The sequence below is a fragment of the Octopus bimaculoides genome, chromosome 4, assembly GCF_046866305.1.
Source record: "Octopus bimaculoides isolate indiv1 chromosome 4, ASM4686630v1, whole genome shotgun sequence".
NCBI classification, from domain to species: domain Eukaryota; kingdom Metazoa; phylum Mollusca; class Cephalopoda; order Octopoda; family Octopodidae; genus Octopus; species Octopus bimaculoides.
In genome coordinates, this window is record NC_142931.1 from 44,896,599 (window position 1) to 44,918,233 (window position 21,635).

Sequence of the window (21,635 nt, forward strand, 5' to 3'; positions counted from 1 at the left end):
GATACAGAAGTATGCTGACAGCAACAACTCCAAGCGCTTCTACGCGATGCCCTGAAAACCATCTCCGGGTCACAGTCCTCCGGAACATCACCACTTGTCAGTGCTGACGGGACCACACTCCTCACTGACGAAAACGCAGTCCTCGAAAGGTGGACAGAGCACTTCAATAACGTCTTGAACCAACCTTTCTCTATCAACGCTGAAGCCATCGCTCAAATGCCTCAAGCTGATATCAACATTTCTCTGGTAACGCTTCCAATGGAAGCAGAGGTCCAGAAAGCAATTAAGTCTCTCTCAAACAGCAAAGCACCAGGCTCTGACTTCATCGCAGCTGAAACATACAATGCAGGAGATCAGTCTTGACACAGACGCTCAGCGATCTTTTTGAGATCATATGGCAGCAGGCGGTTGTTCTTCAGGAGTTCAAGGACGCTTCTATTGCCCATCTTTACAAGAGAAAGGGAAACAGGCAGTCTTGTGACAATTGCCGAAGAATTTCTCTCTTTATCATCGCTGCCAAGCTACTCGCAAGAGTCCTCTTTAATCGCAAATTTCAGCCCATGGAAAACAGACATCTGCCAGAGAGGCTTCTGAGAGGGCCGTGGGACAGTCGACGTGATCTTTATCGCACGTCAACTTCAGAAGAAGTGCCAGGAACAGAACTAGGACCAATACACGACATTTGCACGTCTAACTAAGGCATTTAACACCGTCAGTCGAAGGGCTTTGGAAAATCATGACTAAGTTCGTCTGCCCGGTCAAATTCCTCAGTATGTTGCGACAGTTGCACAATGGCATACTTACTCAAATACTGAAGTATCTGTGTGTATACACATATATGCGTTTATATACACATATATATACACGCAGACATATACATAAATATACATTTAGATAGATAGATAGATAGATAGATAGATAGATAGATAGATAGATAGATAGATAGATAGGTACATTGACAATTAGATAGATACGTATAGCTTTTAAATTTTATGATTGTCTTAGTACATGTATATGTGTCCGTTTTGTGTTCTATGCATATACATACACATACATATCTATCTATTTATCTCTCACGCTCTGTTTCTCTCTGTCTGTCTGTCTGTCTGTCTCTCTCTCTCTCTCTCTCTCTCTCTCTCTCTCTCGCTCTATCTATCTATCTATCCATATATCTATCTATCTATCTATCTATCTATCTCTATATAGATAGATAGATAGATAGATAGATAGATAGATAGATAGATAGATAGATAGATAGATAGATAGATAGAGTATACAATGTTTGTTACAGATACAGGAGACGCTTAATATTTGTGTGAACAGTCTAGTTTAGGCGGTGCGTGTTCACACCAATTTAGTTGACCTTGTCAAGCATAAACTCGTTAACCTTTATTGATTACCAATATTAGTAGAAAGTCTCCATCGATTAAACTATATGAACGAAGACGTATAATTTCTCTCTGAGTCAACGGGCGAACTTCTATGTAGTCGCTTGAAATAACAACCAGCTTTCCTCCATATCACACCCTACTCTCATTGAATGAGAAGGAAATTTAGTCCGATACACACTGTTTTGAAAAGCAGTAATGGAACCACTTTCCATTGTACATCTGTTTCTTAACTGTGACAGCAACTGTAATATATCGGGGATAATGTCTACCGATTTGTTCTTTTTATGAATTTCAGATATTGCCATATATTACATTTTATTTATATTTAAGAACGTAATATTGGCAGCGTTTCATATGTTGAATGGGATTTAGAAATAGTAAGTTGTTCGAATTAAAGTTTACACTCTTTCTAAATCGTTACTAAAATTGCCCTTTAACTATGAGCAAGACACCAAACTTCCACTGGCTTGAAGCGCTTTACTGTAAACAAATATCATAAGTAGTTGCATCTGTTTGGATGTCAACTTCACATGGCAACAGGCTGCTAGCTGATAAAGTCAATGGTTCGTATCTTTTAACCAGTCCTACGCCGCGTCTAGGTAGAAATAGTGTTGTAGAATTGCATAGTGGAATGTCGACTTCGGTTTATTCGTAATAAAACTTACCTGAAATAATTTCCATCCACTTAACAGTATAGTAAACGTATTTATACCTTGCTTCTCCAAATCTTTGGAGATATGAGATATATCTCCAAGGATTTTGTTAAAAGGATTACCTTAGATTCTCTAAATATGAACATGAGTATAGAATATCATTTCCAAACTATAGTAAAATACGATGAATCCTCTAGAGTTCAATTTCCTCGTGACATCATTTCATGGTCGTGTAACATGTACAGAGAGTCGTTAATGTCGGTGTGTAATAAGTTCAACGCCGATTGCGAAGTTGCATATACCTGGCAGGTGTGAGACAGAGTGAATATGAAATACCGAAGGGAACTGAGACAACTATCAGATTTCTGGTTTGAAGTTAAGCACTAGATTATATTTTCAACCTTGTACTTGAGATGAATTCAGCAATACATGTTAACAAAGCTCTCATCAATGATATCACTGCTGATATCATTCTTATCGCAGTTCTTGTAATCTCTAATTCAGCGTTGACAACAAGACGTATTATCAAAGACGTTCCCTGTATGACAATCCTGTATCTGTACATCTACTTCATTGCTAAATAAATCGTTTTCAAGATAATAGATTGAAATTGATGGTGATTTGATTCCTGTTTCTAGCATATCTAGTTACTAGCAACGATTTTTAGGACGGCATATTGGCAGAATCATTAGAACGTTGGACAAAATGCTCTATAGTATTCGTTCCGGCTCCTTAGCAATAACGACATCTGATGCCTTGTAGGACTTCTTTTAAGATGCTGTGCTCCTTACGTTAAGACTATGTTTTGAGATGAAATACAACGAATATATTGAAATTCTGAGATGAAAAGTGACGTAACGAAAATGTAAATATACACTATACCTTGAAAATTCATTACTGTTTCGTTAGCGGGTATAGGCTGAAGAAAAAACTCCTCTGAGCACCAAGCTTTTTAGAGGCAATCTTTATGCAAAAAATCTATACTACACAGACAATCTGTAGTACTCCTATAAGGACACGGTAGGTTAATTAGACTTGCTGGAAATTGCATCCTACTCCCCCATTCTTTCTGTGTAAATAAAAGGATAACATTAAATATTTATGCCTAATATTTATGCCTTTTGATTTTTGCTTCTAAGATTTATTCTTAGATTTAAGAATGAAAATCCTATTATATAAACTTTTTACAGGTTTTAATCAATGGATTGCAGTTATGGTGTGATACCGTCTTCAAGGGTTTTAGGTGATTATATCGATCCGAACACATTTTAGTCTGCTACATATTTTATCGATTCCTGCTTACCGATTAGTTATCATATAATTTTATGTCAAAGGACACGGCAGTTTTTGTAAGTGCACATAAAAACACGCTCTCGCACGCAGGTTTGGTAGAACAAACATAATAAAAGGAGTTCATTTCTTCATAAGTGCCATTCATGTAACTCTCGACACTTGAGAAATGTTAAAAATCATATGTATGCATATGCAAGCGATGTAAATTTTGAGAACCTTTTGAGTATGGGACATTTGTAAATTCTGTGAATGTGTAGATATAATTAATTGATTATTTCTAAAATAAATGGAAGTTCATACATTTTGGGAACGAGAAGTCAATCACATTGACTGGTATTTAATTTGTTGATTATAGCATGATAAAAACAGACTCCAGCAGGATTTGAACTAAAAAACTGGAGATATAAATTAATTTCACAAATGTTTTAGCTCTACATTTTAACGATGCTGTCATCTATTGTAAAAATAACCAATAAAAAATATAGAATACAAATAAATAAATATAAGATATTTACAGCCTTTTGAACGAGATACAACAGTTATCTCCTTGGAACTGAACCTAGTTGCTCTAAGCTATAATTCAAGATATGCACATTACCTCTGAAGGCAACAGTAGAAGTGGGATCACGGATAGAGTGCTTTTGATTTTAGGCTTGCTCGATCATGGTTGACCTGGGGACATAAAAGTCTTAATGTATTGCGCAACTTTATGTATCAGACTTTATGTATTAAATTCTCTAGTATCAATCCTCTGTGTTCTGAGTTCTAATCTAACCGGACAAGTTTCTCTTTCATCCCGCTGAGGTCAATAAAATAATATCAGAAAATCAATATGGCGATACAGCTTAATCAGCCGTAATGCACTCACTATAAAAATGTGTGTTTAATGCAAAGAAATTATTATTCTATAAATATAAATTATACAATTTCGCCATTTTATAAGCATCTGTATAGAATTCAAAGAATATTTTCAGAATATTTATAATTCTGTGTTTTAATACAGCTGACTTATAAAATATTACTCAATATATCCAAGTAATTTATATTCAAACCTAACTCGGTTTTAAGTTGTATCTGGCTCTCATACATTACCGGACATTTTTCTCTCATCTTTCACTGAATAACAACAAATAACTATCAATATGCTAACAACATATACAACTAGTTAATATATTTACATTTGTTACATAAACAAAAGAGAGACAATGTTTTCCGTACAAATAGCTATCAATACAAATGTCCTTGTGTCTTTGAAGTTTAAGCCATACATTACATCTTTTTATTTTTCAATTACACACACGCATACGCACACACACACATGCACATACACACCCACATATGAAATGGTTTTAGTGCTGCTTGTAGTCGAACTACAAAGAGAACTAGACGCAAATTTAGCAAAGCATTTAATATATTTTTGTGAATTGCTGACTGCAACGGGTGTACTATACTCGCTTGGCTTCTTTCGATAATTTTCTGTAGAGGTAAAGTGTGTGTGTGTGTGTGTGTGTGTGTGTGTGTGTGTGTTTGTGTGTGTGTGTGTGTGTGTGTGTGTGTGTGTGTGTGTGTATGTGTGTGTGCGCGCGTGCGCGGGCGGGTGTGTGTGAGAGAGAGAGAAAATGGGAGAAAGAATAATGGAGAACGGTATGTAGATATCTTGTAAACAATTTCCCTTACTTATGTTAAATATACATTCAACTACAATGTTTGATTAGAGATTGTGTTTTAATCATTTATCTCTCTCTCACTATCGAACGAAATCGAGTACAACTCGACTAGTTTCGACAGTCTATTGTTATCTTATCGGGCGTCTTTCTCTTTCGTCCATGTACAGACTGACTAAGCGGTTTACAGGATATTTAAGAAGGCAGAAATCAAGAAGTGGCACTGGTATTATGCATTTCTGTATCAGTATAATCACCTGCAAAGTGTATTTATAGCTAAAGTAAGTTATCGAGAGAGATAAATTGTGAATGAGATCACATATGTATGCTTCGTAAACATACATTCAAGCAATGAGGGTAAATATATGCTGTATAATATCTACAATACATATGTGTATGTGTGCGTGTGTGTGTGTTTAAAATTTCAGCGTGATCGGATGAACAATACTCGAGTTATAACCGCTCAAAGAGACAGACAGAACGAATTATATATATATATAACTGGCACTCCGTCAGTTACGACAGCGAGAGTTCTAGTTGATCCGATCAATGGAAGAGTCTGCTGTATGTATGTTTATACGTTTTTATATATAAATATATATATATATGTGTGTGTGTGTGTGTGTGTGTGTGTGTGTGTGTGTGTATGTGTGTGTGTTTATATATATATATATATATATATATATATATATATATATATATATATATATATATATATATATATGGGTGTGTGTGTGTGTTTATACATATATATATATATATATATATATATATATATATATATATATATATATATATATATATATATACATAATTGGAGTGGGGATAATTATTATCCAAACAATCACGTTATCAACACTTACCGAGCACACCTCGCTAGTGTAGCATTCCAATACCCAAGCAAGATCACTTGTACTTCAGAAAATTAGTCAAAAGAAGCACTTCGTGAATCAAAGTTATGATCCAGTGGACATGTTATAAACCTCACAGAGTGAATCATTTAATTGAAGAAAAGTGAAGTCAACATGATTTTACGATCGTTTCTAATGATGAATTTTGTTTATTCAACGCCACATATAAAGTTATGCAATACATGTAATATTTGCGACATATGTAATAACATTACTGTTCATTCACTTCCTCAGACATCCAAATCTGAAACAGAATCAATTTATGAAATGAATTTGCGATGCAGGATAATTCTATATTACTTTATGGACGTGCCAAATGCATGCAAATAGATGAAATACATACAATCTTCCATCCACAGACTAACTACAATATCATATGCCACATAAGATTTAAGTTCATTGATGAAAATAAAACTAAAATCAGTTAAATAAATCTTATAGCTCGAAAAATATACCACTCGGCGCCATTCACTTGTTTTTATGACATGCCTTGTGACTTTGGACACCACAGAAAGATAGAATGGACTAAGCAGAACAGGAGGGACACGTTGGATAGAGAGTCGCTGAAGAGGTCACAGAACGTGTGACGAAAAACTTAAGACAAAGGGCACTAAAATTAAAATAACGATAAAGGTGAAATGAAGACCAAGAGTATAGTGTGTGTGGTTAACTGGTTCCAAAACATATGATCATTCCTAAATATAACAAAATGTGTTTCAACACATGATTTCACATCAGGAATCTTGCAAAACAAATACATAAATGTACGCGCACACACACACACACACACACACATACACACACGCGCGTATATATTCATGTAAAACTTCTCTAGTTAAAATATGCACTAAAATTTATTCAGTAAAACTTTTTATATGAAAACTTTTCTGTAAAATGTAGTTTTCTTTGTGTATGGGTGTATGTTTGTGTGTAAAACTCACTTTCTGAAGACTACACTACTTTTACAGTAAATCTTTCATAGAAAAACGATTTTTTTTTTATGCCAAAACAAATTTTGTATCCTAGTTTTCATATATAGAGAGATGTATGATAGAAATATTTATAACTAATATGTTAAAAAATGAAATTTTATTCAAATATACACGTATACGTATTTTCCTGTTTTATATATATATATATATTGTATGTGTGTGCGAGTTTAATTATATCTTTAAGCCAAAACAATGCAATTTATGAAAATAGAACAGGCTGAGAGTTTTACCTGGTATTTCATTATTTCAGGGTAGGACTACCTCAGAAAATCTGCAGAGAAAAGTTGTTATTCGCTGATTTCTCTGTGCTGTAGTGTGTATGAATTTTGATATGCATCGCTATAGTAACCAATCGGCTTCCTGCGACACTGATCTCTTATTAATATATGGTGAGTATTTCTTAATTAAAAAAAGCTTCTTTTCTTCCCAAGTTCCCAATGCTTCTTTCTGTAACATCAATGAAAACCTGGACGTCTTGGATGTAGCATTTCTATAGATGTTTTTTGACGGAAGAAGCATCAGCCTAGGAGATCTCTTTCATCCTTAGGTGTAATTTTCTGGTTGTACTTTCGATGTAGAATTTGTTCCATTCGCTTCAAGGGATTGTATACACCACGCAAGACCGCAGATATATATTTTCATTTTTGATTGGGAAATTTGGCAGTGTCCATACAGGGTGTTCGAGCTAAATTTAATGATTCTTGTGTCTTCTTTTTTCAGGAACAGCCTGATGCATGGCTGTGAGGCGTGACATGCACAACTGCAGCGAAAAGTACGAAGCCGTGGCCAGCAGGAAGAGATACAGCAGGCGTTGTGAATGCAAGCTGGAATTCATCCCCATATCCACGTCCGCAAGCAGGAATTGATCCCCATATTCTTGAACAGGGTCCGACTCTCAATTCAGACAGCTATGTGAAGCTGCTGAAGACTGTAGTCAATCCCTGGATAAAAAGGTTGCTACTGGAATGCCATATGTGTGGCAACAGGATTCGGTTCCTTGCCATACCTTCGGAAAAGTTAGAAATTGTTGTCGGAGAATTTCTATAACTTCACCAGCCCCTGTTTTTGGCCTTCTAATTCCCCCGATTATAAGCCCATGGATTACTGTGTGGGGTGCGGCTGAAAAGACAATCAGATCAGGTGACCAAGATAAAGGAGCTGTTCGAAGACCTTCTGAAATACACTGTGAGGAACGCATGCACCAGGTTCTGGAGTCGTCATGAGGCCGTGGTGGAAGCCGAGGGCGGTTACTTAGAGTAAACTGTTATCTCCAAGTTAATATCCTTGTTCATATTTTTTAAAATTTTATTTAAATATTATTTTTGAATGGGATATTGTGTTTTCCTTTCCTTTTATGCAAAGTGTCAAATTTAACCCGAGCAAACTGTATGACGTTGTTTTGTCTTGGCTTATTTTCAGGTAGGGGTCTCTTCAGAGAAGATTCGGATTCCAATCGTATATTTAAACCATCCAGACGGATCACACGGCTGATAGCAGCAATTGTTTTTTCATTAAAGTGTGGCGTTTTCAAAAACTTTACATTATCCTTGGATATGTGGATTTTGTTTAGTAGTCTGGTGATGCCTTGGCGTTTAGTAAAAGATTATGGATTGCCATTCTCCATCAGGACCCTTCTGAATTGTGTGGTATTGGTATTTTTGCTTCTTGCCTCGCTGCATTTACCGCACATCCTATGATTATATATAAATGTGTGTGCCCAGTGTTCAATCGGTACTTTTTATCGATTCCGAAAGGGTGAAAAGCAAAGTCGAATTTGAAATCGAAACATAAAGCCAGTTAAAATACTGCAAAGCATTTTGTCCTACGTGTTTACGATTTTGCCAGCTCGCCGCCTTCAAGGAGTTAATAATTAAAGCTAAATTAACTATAGCATTTCTCTCGGAATTTTATTCCGATGTAGACAAAAATAATTTCTGTCTTTCTAAATTTTATTTGAAGTCTCCCAACTTATCATTTCTATCATGTGATTTCTCGGTTTAAGAAAGTACATCTTCAATTTCTCACTAATGTTCAAATATATAAGGAGATAAGTATAGTGGTGAAAGTATATAAGGAGATAAGTATAGGGGTGAAAGTATATAAGGAGATAAGTATAGGGGCGAACTGGCTATGTAAATAAGGTTCTGAAAATTCAGACCAAGTCGTATGTTTACATCTTCAGGTGATATGTATATAATGTCGAATATATGATCTGCCACCACCTCTTCTCATCTGATTTACACAGGCAATACTCTATACGTAGCAGGCCTTTATCTGGGAAGTAACAAGGCTTTATCAGTTAAAGGCTTGTTAGGTTTGCTATTTTCGCCAAGCGCTTTCCCTATCTACTATCTCTATGACTCCTCCGTCATCAGCATTTACTTCGAGTTAACATTGATCCAATACACTCCTATTCGACATTACAAAATCCTTCATTCACGTATCTCGTTTAAATCTATTAATCTGATCACAGTTAGCTACCGAGTTATAAAACCAGTAAGATTTTCAACATAACCTCTAACGTAGATCTGCTAATATATTAAGTATTAATAAAATAGAATCAAAACCCCTTCATACATTATTTTACGTGGCAGGCTTCCACCTTAAGAGAATATTCTTTCTGCTCACATTAAGACTCAACATCTTCAGAGATATTTGTTCGCCAGATACTAACTCTTCCGCTAGTTGTGTGATATCTGTTGTCTAGCTAATACTTTGACTCTGTCTCTACCTATCTGATTATCTCTTTCTTCTTCACACTTTTTCTCTATTCTACTTTTACTATAAGGACTATGATTCTGAAAACATTCTAGTACTACTCTGCTTTCACTTGAACATATTCACTGGATTCAAAAATCTTTTACACCTCGATGAAATCCACAAGACGTAGAATTAAGTATTTTATTCCTAAAATAAAATTAAAGTGGAAATTCTTCTTTTCCTGATTTTTCAGGATACAGCAACTCCTTTAATAGTCCTTATTTCATCCAAGATGAAAACTCTCCCTCAGTTCTCTTCCATGTTAACCCAACTGGTATCACACTATACTTACTTCCCAAACTCGACTTGCTTGTTTTGAAGTCAGTTATTCACAATACATCGTAATATCTGTCTTAGTGTTTCATCACTTACAACGGCAACTTATGCAGCTATCCACTGTTATCTTCCATCTGACTTGCTGCCTATTGTGAATAATAAAATGTATTCTCCTCCTCCTCCGCTTCCTCCTCAGTTTTTCAGGTTAAGTAGGTGGTAGGTAAAACAGTGAGGTTAGTGAGTGTCTTATAAATTAGGTTATAAAGAGTCCTGCCCTGAAGGTATTGATCGCTCACTCCCCCAGAATATGTCCAATCGATTATACGCACTGCATCTTATGAAATGTGCCTTACATTGCAGAAGAAACTTTATTTCGCTGTACCTCCTACTCGATAAAAGTTGCGTTGTGCCTATTCAAATATACCATTGTATTTGTACCGTTTTGATTTACAATTCACCGGTCTATGCTAATGGGTGGACATTTTGGGAAAACTACGTTTCATTGTCAAAGTATGAAGATATTAAAGCTAGACATTGTTCAATAAAGAGAAAGTGAATAAATTGGAAATAACGAAATATTAGAAGAGAATACCATTGAGATTTAATTACATCCATTTCTCCTTTGACCCAATCTAATATATTCTGTTGTTTAAATTGTGACTCTTGTGTAAATGGACTGGCTGTAAATTGAAAACTCATCACACGGAAGCAATGGCGACAACAGACTGCATTGCGAGAAATCTTGCGATGATACACGACACCGCTTTACTTGCTACGCTAACGCCAGTTAATAGTACGAAGCCTCAACCCACCCCCACTCCATATGTACACTTTGTGTATATCCCCTAGGGATAGTTCATATACTTTCACGCAAGTCGTTTACCACTACTACTACTACTACTACTACTACTACTACTACTACTACTACTACTACTACTACTACTTCATTTAACGATTTTTTTCATATGTTCTGAAATCATTTACAAGTAATAAAACAACTTGTAGAGTAGCACAGTTGTAAGCTACCGATGAATCGAGTCTAACGAGTCAGCTTCGATTCCTAGCTGTAGCCATTTCGAACGTCACAAAATCTCACTTATTGTATATTCCCCTGTAAATCTGAAGTATTGTGCCTACATAATAAATTAACTATCCATGTAATTTTCTATCGTTCTTGATACAGTTCACGTTTAATCGACAATGTATTATTAGTCAATATAATGAAGAATGATGTATCCAGTGTCCTCGTTATATTGATAATATCACTGAAAGGATTTCATAATTTAGAGTTATGGGAGAAAAGAAACAAGATTCATATATTTTCCAACGTGATTAATGCTGTAGATGAAAGCATTTTATGCAACAATCACAATCACATATTACCTCCTCTGTTTTCATATAACGGCTCAGTTAAGCAATGAAATTAGTATTTCCTATGACGGACATATTCAGCTCCTGCATTATATATTATTGATATTGTCACGTTGTTGAAAACTAGATCTTTGAATTCACTTTATTTTGCCTTAGTCACAAAAAGGAAGGCGGCATCTATGCCCTTTATAAGGGCCTCTGCGACAGAGGAGAGAAAGTTGACTTGGTGTGAATGCTTGGACCCAGTTGATACGGTCATGTGGTAACTCTAATCCCCCTTCAAGCTCCATTATTTATAACTGGGGTGTTTTGCCAGATTATAGACTTGCAAGTGGCAGATGTCAACCATTTAAATTAATCAATCTTAGTCATGTTATGAAGTTATTCTTTGTATTCTTTAACTGATGACTACGCGTGAATTAAGTCTTTTTAAATACAATCAATCGATTCAACTAAAGTACTCAACAGCTATTTATTTTATCGGCTCTGATTGATTAAAAACTACTGTGATCGGATTTAGAAGTGTGTAGTAGTAAACAAGATATCAAGACATTGAATCCGCCTCTCTACTGCTTATGTCTAGCATCTCAATATAATGACAGCATTCAGACTTTTTTTTTTAAACAATTCTGTTTTCATGTATTGATTTCTTTTGTTTAACGAAAGACTAAAATCCTTTTTACTTTTATATACGACAGAGAGCGTTTAGTCGATTGGTTCAAACTCATTACATACAAATTACTTATTTTCGCTGCAAATTCACAACAGGAGGAGTCGATAGGATGCTGAACAAAGGTGTGATGTCTTTAAACCATTAGGCAAGTCAACAGGTAACCAAAGAGTGGTTGGTTTGTGCTCAGGCAAGAGGTTATGGCTAAGACACGACGCTCACTCTGTCACAGTCAACTCAATGGAAAATAAGTAATATGTTTATGTATAACTCGCTGATGTACAGTTACAACAGTAATGTGTATTCAACAAGGTCTTTATATGTTTCAAACTTATATATCGTGACAGAACCGATTTCAGCGAGTGAAGTGATCTTGATCTTCATGGATACAGACACCCATGAACTCGAACGTAAGTATACTGCATCTCGAAGATATATATTACCCAAGCATATCTCTAAAACGGTTCTTATCTAGTGAAAATAATTCAGGTCAAAGCTTAGGCAAACATACACACACTATCGCATACATTATAGTTCTATCAGATTCATTTTTATGACCACCATGTCAAAAATTTTATCCTCGTCCGACAAATTTGGGTTCCGAAACGCAAGACAGGCTAAATGTATTTCATAGAGCCAGTGGCACGGCTCTAACCTAATTGTTCTTGATGTAAAGAAGAGAACAAGATTATGAGAGGTCCATTCCTGATAATGAGATAATAACGGTTATGGTTTTTAGACCAGTTTGGACAGTCATGAAAGAAGATTGAGACGTATTGTTGGCAAGTGGTTTGAAGCCAACATAACTTCTGAAACCATCGGTAATTTTTCAGCGATTCCATTATTCACAGTGGCGATGTATTCCACTTTGTTAGCTTATTACAGCTAGATGTAGTTGCAGCTGTAATTAAATAATCATTGCTAGATTGACTGATTTAGTAGATAGCTAAGTTTCTTACCCACAAATGCGATGCATAAGGAGTAATACTGTGACTCTGGAGTTGTTTTCTGATGAATTAGTTCAAATTGCAAGCTGTTTAGCACAAGCATTTGACTGTGTAATCAAAAGGTACTTGCCTCAAAAGGTACTGAAAAATATCATGGTTTCTTTTAGAGTCAACGAGGAAATCTCTACAGGGTTGTTCATCTTACTACAAAATGCAAAACAAACTGCATTCTCAGAAAAGGAAGCAACATTGGGTAATGTAGTCCCTGTAATACAAAACTACAGGCGTAGGACGGAAACATAGATCATCTTATGTAGGAGTGTCCTAAAACTAAACAATTTATTTCAAATTGGCAAACCCATATTTGGGGTCAGGAACAAATGTGAATACATCAATGACGTAAGAGAATTAGAATCCCGTCAGTCTTACATCGCCTGATGTTCGGACGATTATGTTAATTATTTCACTGCGAGTTCAATGCAATTTTTGCTTCTAAAGTATGTAGTAGTAGTAGTAGTAGTAGTAGTGGTGGTGGCGGTGGTGGTGGTGGTGGCGGTGGCGGTGGTGGTGGTGTTGTTGTTGTTGTTGTTGGTGGTGGTGGTGGTGTTGGCGGCGGCGGCGGCGGCAGCGGCGGCGGCGGCGGTCGTGGTCGTGGTGGTCGTGGTCGTGGTGGTCGTGGTCGTGGTGGTCGTGGTCGTGGTGGTCGTGGTCGTGGTGGTCGTGGTCGTGGTGGTCGTGGTGGTCCTGGTGGTGGTGGTGGTTGTGGTGGTGGTGGTGGTGGTGGTGGTGGTTGTGGTGGTGGTGGTGGTGGTTGTGGTGGTGGTGGTGGTGGTTGTGGTGGTTGTGGTGGTGGTGGTGGTGGTTGTGGTGGTTGTGGTGGTGGTGGTGGTGGTTGTGGTGGTGGTGGTGGTGGTGGTGGTGGTGGTGGTGGTGGTGATGGTGGTGGTGGTGGCGGTTGTGTTGATGCTGGTAAGGATATTATTGGCAGTGTCATAACCTTTGAGATATTGAAACCAGGTCGTGACTGCGATTCACCAAATTCTTATCGCTGTCTCTACAGTTCACACCTCGCGTATCATTCATATATTTGCTTTCCAACTCAGCTCCATTTTGGTGGTTTTCGGTTAAAATCAATACATTATATTCTATTTCGCACAGCTGTTAGCATATCTTGTTGATTGTTCTGGGAAAATGTATTTCTTAATTACACATGAAACACGTCTTCACAAATCTCCTTGCACTGTCAAACTTATTCCTACCAAACACTTGATAATACCCATTGCCTACAGCATTTGATATGTTAAACACAATCAAAACTAAAGGGAAATAGCACTTCACTACGTCGAAAACTTAGGCGGGTAGATTGTCCGTATGTATGTATGTATGTATGTATGTATGTATGTATGTATGTATGTATGTATGTATGTATGTATGGGTGGGTGGGTGTGTGTGTGTGTGCGTGTGTGTATTCTTATATTCTTTTATCTGTTTCAGTTATTGGACTGCAGCCATGCTGGAGCACGGCATTTAGTCGAACAAAGAAACCCCAGGATTTATTCTTTGTAACTCTAGTATTTATCCTATCGGTCTCTTTTACCGAAGCACTAAGTTACGGGGACGTAAACACACCAACATTGGTTGTCAAGCGATGATGGAAGGACAAACACAGACACACACACACACACACACACACACACACACACACACACACACACACATACACACACACACACACACGTGTGTGTGTCTGTGTGTAAGAAAAATATTCTAAAGGATTTGTTAAATTCAAATTACGATAAACGTAAACAAACAAACGAAGTTTACTTTTAGAAGCGTTGAGATGTCTTAGAAAGTTAAAGAAGTGATTTTTTAAGTTCTCAAACGCAGGATAATGCAAATAATATAGCCTGAACAGGATAAACTATCCCTATTTTGCAGAAATAGCACTATCCTGCGTTTGAGAATTTAAAAAATCACTTCTTTAACTTTCTAAGACATCACAACGTTTCTAAAAGCAAACTTCGTTTGTTTGTTTACGTTTATCGTAATTTGAATTTAACATATGATAGCGTCTCATAAAGCGAGATTTCTATACATCTTAAATTTGCAGAAAAACTTGTGCTGGGGCAGTTTAGCTTAATCGTCTAAAGGATATGTTATTGTATTGCCAATATACAAACGTTTGAATCCGTTATAGGACATGCATTTTGCTACAGGCGTTATATTTGTTCATCGTCTAACCACTTCTGATCAGGCAAACAGATTATTGACGATATTCCATCCGTGATCATCCCGTCGTCTCAAATCTGCTACATATCAGGTTATTGCATCCTTCCTGTATTTCTGAAGGATAGCGTGTGATTTGAGAAAGATCAGGTCTATATTTGTATCAGGCAGTAAGGCGCCGTGGAAACTCACCATTGCGTGTGCGTGTGCGTGTGCGTGTGTGTGTGTGTGTGTGTGTGTGTGTGTGTATGTGTGTGTGTGTGTGTGTGTTATGTACGTATGTATTTAGGTGTGTTTCCATACGCATGCGCAGGATGAATGGATAAAAACTTCGCTTCACAATGATAAAGTTCTGTGTTCGGTCATACTATGAGACATTTGAGAACATAGATATTTATTAAAGATTCGGCTCCACCCAAGTTTAGCAGCCAGTGGGTAGGACAATACATAGAATTCAAAGAGCCACCCTTGTCACATATTCTGTCATACTGGTTTTCTCTAAGCGAATTGCATAAAGGATACCTACGAAAAAGGAATACTCAGCTGCTTACATTGGATAGGTTATTCCATCATCAAAAACCGACGAAGATCCATTGACATGCATGTTCTGCATTCAAATGGTTTATGTGTCTGTGTGTCACATTCTCACTTACATCATAGTTACTGGAATTCATACAAAATATAGATACAATTTTATATGGATGCATGAATGCAACATGTCCTATGTTTATATAATCTGCGTGTGAATTTATGGAAATTCTTAATATTTCTGTTCATGCTCAAACGTGCATTGGATTACATATGCGCATCTATGCACACACAGATATTCCTTACATATATGAATCTTTATAAGTGTGATCCATATGTGTGCGTGTGTATGTGTAGGTGTGTGCTCGTGCATATGTGTTGCATGCGTGCGTGTGCGTGTATGTATATATGTATGTATGTATGTATGTATGTATGTATATATATATATATATATATATATATATGTGTGTGTGTGTGTGTGTGTGTGTGTGTGTGTGTGTGTATATATATATACACATACATACATACATACATATTCATTTACATCTGTATCCAGGTCTAATCGCACACATACAGACATGCACATATATAGACAATAACCTGTCTACCTATCTATATACATAAATAACGTGTGTATACATACATATATATAAATGTGTATGCATACATACATACACACATACATACATACACGCATACAAACATACATACATTCATACATACATACATACATACATACACATATACATACATACACGCACATATGCATACATACATATATACATACATAAATATCTACGTGCGTGTATGCGTGCTTGCATAATAAATCCATGTGCAAGGGAGTAAACAATATGTTTCTAATTGTTTCAGGGTGTTCATTGTATGTATGTATTTGGTTTGTGTGTTCGATGAGTTCTTCCGTTACAGCAACTAATGCATTTGAAATTCCCTTCTTGCAACTAATGTCAATGAGGCAGAAACGTTGTCATGTTTTTGCTTCAGGAAGTTGAGTTTAGTTTACCTTAAGGTTTATTAGAACATCCAAGTATGTGAACAATAAATCTATAAATCCGTGTTTTAGGTGTGATTTCAGAGTGTGGTTTATCTGTTACATTCATATCAGGTACATCATATAATTTCACTTGAAGTGATGTTGTTCTGTATAAGGTATTTGGGTGGGGGTAAAATCAAAACGGTCATTGCAAATGGAAAGCTTCGAATGCAAAGTTTTTCAAATAGGCGTCACCTCCTATTGCTTGTTTCAGAATTCCTCTTTCGATCTTTCGTATACATCATACATATATATATATATATATATATAGAGAGAGAGAGAGAGAGAGAGAGAGAGAGAGAGAGAGAGAGAGAGATAGATAGATAGATAGATGGATAGATAGATAGATAGATAGATAGATAGATAGATAGATAGATAGAGATATAGATATATGGTGGTGGTGATGATGATGATGAGAATAATAATAACAACAAGAGGAACAACAACTATGACAACAGAATGACGGTGACGACGCCAAAAACGTCGAGGACAACAACGACGACGACGATTATGGTGATAATTTTGTATTAATTTCGTTGAATTTTGTTTGATCGAAATAGACTTTATTTAAATTTAGTACTCGATTCATGATATGAATTTAGAGTTTAATATTCTTTTGTTTAGCTATTTTCAAATACCGGGGTCCTCTTAGCCTATGCTGTATGTAATATATATATATATATATATATATATATATATATATATATGGGAGAATATACAAAAAATAACAACAGACGAGGACAGGTGGTGTAAATAACAAAAGTATATATTAGTATGACGCTCGGGAATACGGAAAGTCTTTGACGTTTCGAGCTACGCTCTTCAACAGAAAGAATACGGAAACAAGGAGAAAAACACGGAGAAAAAAAATTGAATAGTGTTCAGTCAACGGTCAATCATAATAATGGCCGATCATAACAATGGCTGACCGGAAGTTAGGTATTTTTTTTTTTTTTAAGACTCAAGAATTTAGTACACGGTTTCAAAACATAGACGATAATTTATCTTTTCACTATTTTACATTCAAATATTATAAAAGTATTGTTGTATTTCGGGATGGTCATTTTTACGTTTCTTTCTTTTTTTTTTTTTTGCCAAATAAATACCGTTTATTCGTTTATTACTGTTCTTTTTTTATTTTAACTCATGTCCATTGTCCGGAAGTCTTTCGTCACACATCTGTGACCTTTTTCGATCTTGTGTGCGCTTTGCTCCATTTACTCCGTTCTGTTCTTCCAAGATGTGCATCCATATGGGCGCATGTGTTTCGTCAGTGTTTGTCTGTGCATGTGTGTGTGTGTATGTTTGTGTGTATGTGTCATTGTTCTTAGCAGCAGTATGACCTTCCCCTCAACCCCATCCTCTCACCCCTTTGTGCTGCTGTTGTCCTAACACCCGAAAATTTGGTACAGTTCCTCTATCTCTCTGTGTTTGTGTGTTCGCCTACGGTGTTGCCATCGTTGTCACCGCCGCTGCTGCTGTCGTTGTTATTTGTGTTGTCGATATTGTTGTGGCCGTCCGTGAAATTTCTTGTGTGTATGAGTTCGCTTCGTTTGTTGTTTGTATCCATGCCCTTTATATAGATTTATTTATTCATATATTTTATCTATCTCTATTTCTTTTATTCATCACAGGTATGTGACAAATATATTTATTTATTTATCTATTTATTTATGCATAATTTTTTTATCATTCTCCATTTCTTATGTGTATCACAGGTAAGTGCATATATGTCTATTGTGTGTGTATTACCCTGTATGTATCTGTGTATTATTTACGATTTTTTCTCTCTCTTCTCTTCCTATATGTCTTTAGTCATACGGTGTGGTGTGGTGGTGTGTGTTACTGTTCCATTCGTGTTTTCTATTAAAGCTCGATCTGTCTACTGCTATGTCTGTAGCCTCTGTGATCTGTCTAAGTGTCGCGTTAGTTCTATGTATCACTAGGAAATCTTGCGACGCAAATTGATAAACCTAACGTTCTAAAAGTTCTCTACCAGTATCTATAATCATACTGGAGACAACTATATTTTATAGAACATGTATCGACAATACCATTATTAAAATGTCTTATTTCGAAAAATCACACCTTTAAAAAAATAACAAACTTGAATTTGTTTTCTCTTTTTAAACATTTACGCATTACACTCTGTGGAATATAAATTTTTATAAATTCGAAATATATCTAAATATTATAAAAATTAACTGCTCAGTTTATAGAGCATAAAACTTGAATATTTTAAAAATATGAACAAATTTAGATATAAAACAATAAATTGTGTGAGAGAGAGAGAGATTAATGAAAAACTGAACGAGATATAAAATCTGAGTGACGGGAGAAACTGACAATGTTTTAGTGCCTCACACTAACTTCCTACTTAGCTTCTCAATTTCATCAGCCACTCTCTTTACACACGTTTATTTGAATCATCTCTGTTTTACTCCAAAAGGTAGGTTGCATCCGGATTTCCCAGCGAATTTTCATACAGACAAACGGACAAATGTCGACGCTTATAAAGATTAATTTATTTGGTATAATCACATTGGAGGATGCTTTTTGCGGTTTCATCTCATGGAACTAAGTACAGACTTGGTGTGAGGTATCTAGGCAGCATAAAGTATGTCGCTTGAATGTGGAATATATGCACATTGTTCATTTGCACGTGTGTTTGTGCTTTCATTCTATATCTTGTTATATTTTGTCGTTATTGTATTTTAACTATTCTATGAAGTAGTGAAGCAAGAATTTTGATTTATAAGGTATGCCATAGAATACCAGATGGAAATGAATACAACACTGCTTGACATTTTGGTTGTAGTTATATATTTATGTTGTTAGGAAAGGAGAAGACATGAGTGTTTCTTCCTCTCGTTTCGTCCTCCATATGTATCTATTACACTGAGTTATGGTATATTCGTGGAGGCGCAATGGCCCAATGGTTAGGGCAGCGGACTCGCGGTCCTAGGATCGCGGTTTCGATTCCCAGACTGGGCGTTGTGAGTGTTTATTGAGCGAAAACACCTAAAGCTCCACGAGGCTCCAGCAGCGGATGGTGGCGAACCCTGCTGTACTCTTCCACCACAACTTTCTCTCACTCTTACTTCCTGTTTCTGCTGTACCTGTATTTCAAAGGGGCCAGCCTTGTCACACTGTGTCACGCTGAATATCCCGAGAACGACGTTAAGAGTACACGTATCTGTGGAGTGCTCAGTCACTTGCACGTTAATTTCACGAGCAGACTATTCCGTTGATCGGATCGAGTGGAACCCTCGATGTCGTAAGCGACGGAGTGCCAAGAAAAAGCAACATGGTATATTCAAATCTTTATATTTTCTTCTACTCTCAGTTTACAGAAGGCTGTTACAGGTGAATTGGTAGAATTCCACAGTATTGAACTGGTTGAATCTATAGTTGACTTGTCTTCGATACTATTACACCGCCAGATAATGGCCCATCTGCTATTCCATTATGTTAAGTTCGTAATTTGCTCACTTCTTTTAATTACAAAATCAGTTTAAATATTACTGATTGAGCTCATTCGCTTTTCAGGAGATTAATTAACCTACATTTAGGCTTCTCTATAAAGTCATCATTGTAATTCTTGAGTATTAAATACGAGTTCCGTAAGTTAAGAGATTCAATACCGTTTTCTATAACGGTATGACTAAATCTTTTGACTCGTTATTTACTTGTATGTAATCTGGTTACTTTTCTCATTTGAATGCATTGCTTTGTCTAGTAATGGTTTACTCTGAATATTTTCTTCAAAATCGTATTGTCTTAAGTGGTTGCTAGAAAATTTAAGGAATTAAGTGCATTTTTAACACATTTTGAAAATTATCAGTGTGGTTATTGGATTTAACGTGATACTCTAACCAAAAGGAAATGTGTGTTTGTTTTATCCCGCTGCCTCACATAGATACCTGTACGTATTTTATCGGCCATATTAAATTGTCGTCTGTAGAAGTTTCACACGTTGAACCAAATAAAGATATATGGCTTCAGCTGAATAGAATAATTACTCTCTACCATATACATTGAGTACTTGTATTTTCCCTACTGTTTCTTACCGCCAACGTGTACTTAAGTATCTATATAATAGAATAGAATAGAATAGATAGTTAGATAGACAGACAGATAGATATGGATTAAGACAAAAGGAACAGGGGTGATATATTATTTTGGCTTTCTTTCACATCACAAACCACTTCATTATCCCTCTCTCCTTCTCCCTCTCTCTCTCTCCTCCCCATCTCTCACCCTCTCTTCATTGTTCTTTGTTCTTTTCAAATTCCAATTCGATGAACTTCTTTCCAACATAATGTGACGGAATAGATTTTTAGCAGGATTGACGTCGATAAATGTGTGTGTGTGTGTGTGTGTGTGTGTGTGTGTGTGTGTGTGTGTGTGTGTGTGTGTGTGTGTGTGTGTGTGCGTGTGTGTGTGTGCGTGTGTGTGTGTGTGTGTGTGTGTGTGTGTGTGTGTGTGTGTGTGTGTGTGTGTGTGAACTTCAGACTCCGATCTTTTTTTTCTTCTTTTTCATTATTCATCTCCGCTGCGATTTCTTAAATTTTTTTTTTTCCTTTTTATTTATTTATTAATCTTTTTTTCTTTTCTTTTCTTTTTACTAATTCTTCTTTGTATTGTCGTCATCAACACCCCGAACACCAACAACATCATGATCCTTAACAATCCATCATAACCAGTTTTTCAGTCACTATCACTCCCATCGCATTTATCCTCATCATCGTCGTCGTCGTCATCATCATCATCATCATCATCATCATCAACATCAACAGCAACAATAGCAACATCTGCATCACTGTTATCATTGGAAATAGCAGCAGCAGCAGCATGCACCAGAATTGTTACAGTTGCCACAATTTCAACTACTACTACTAC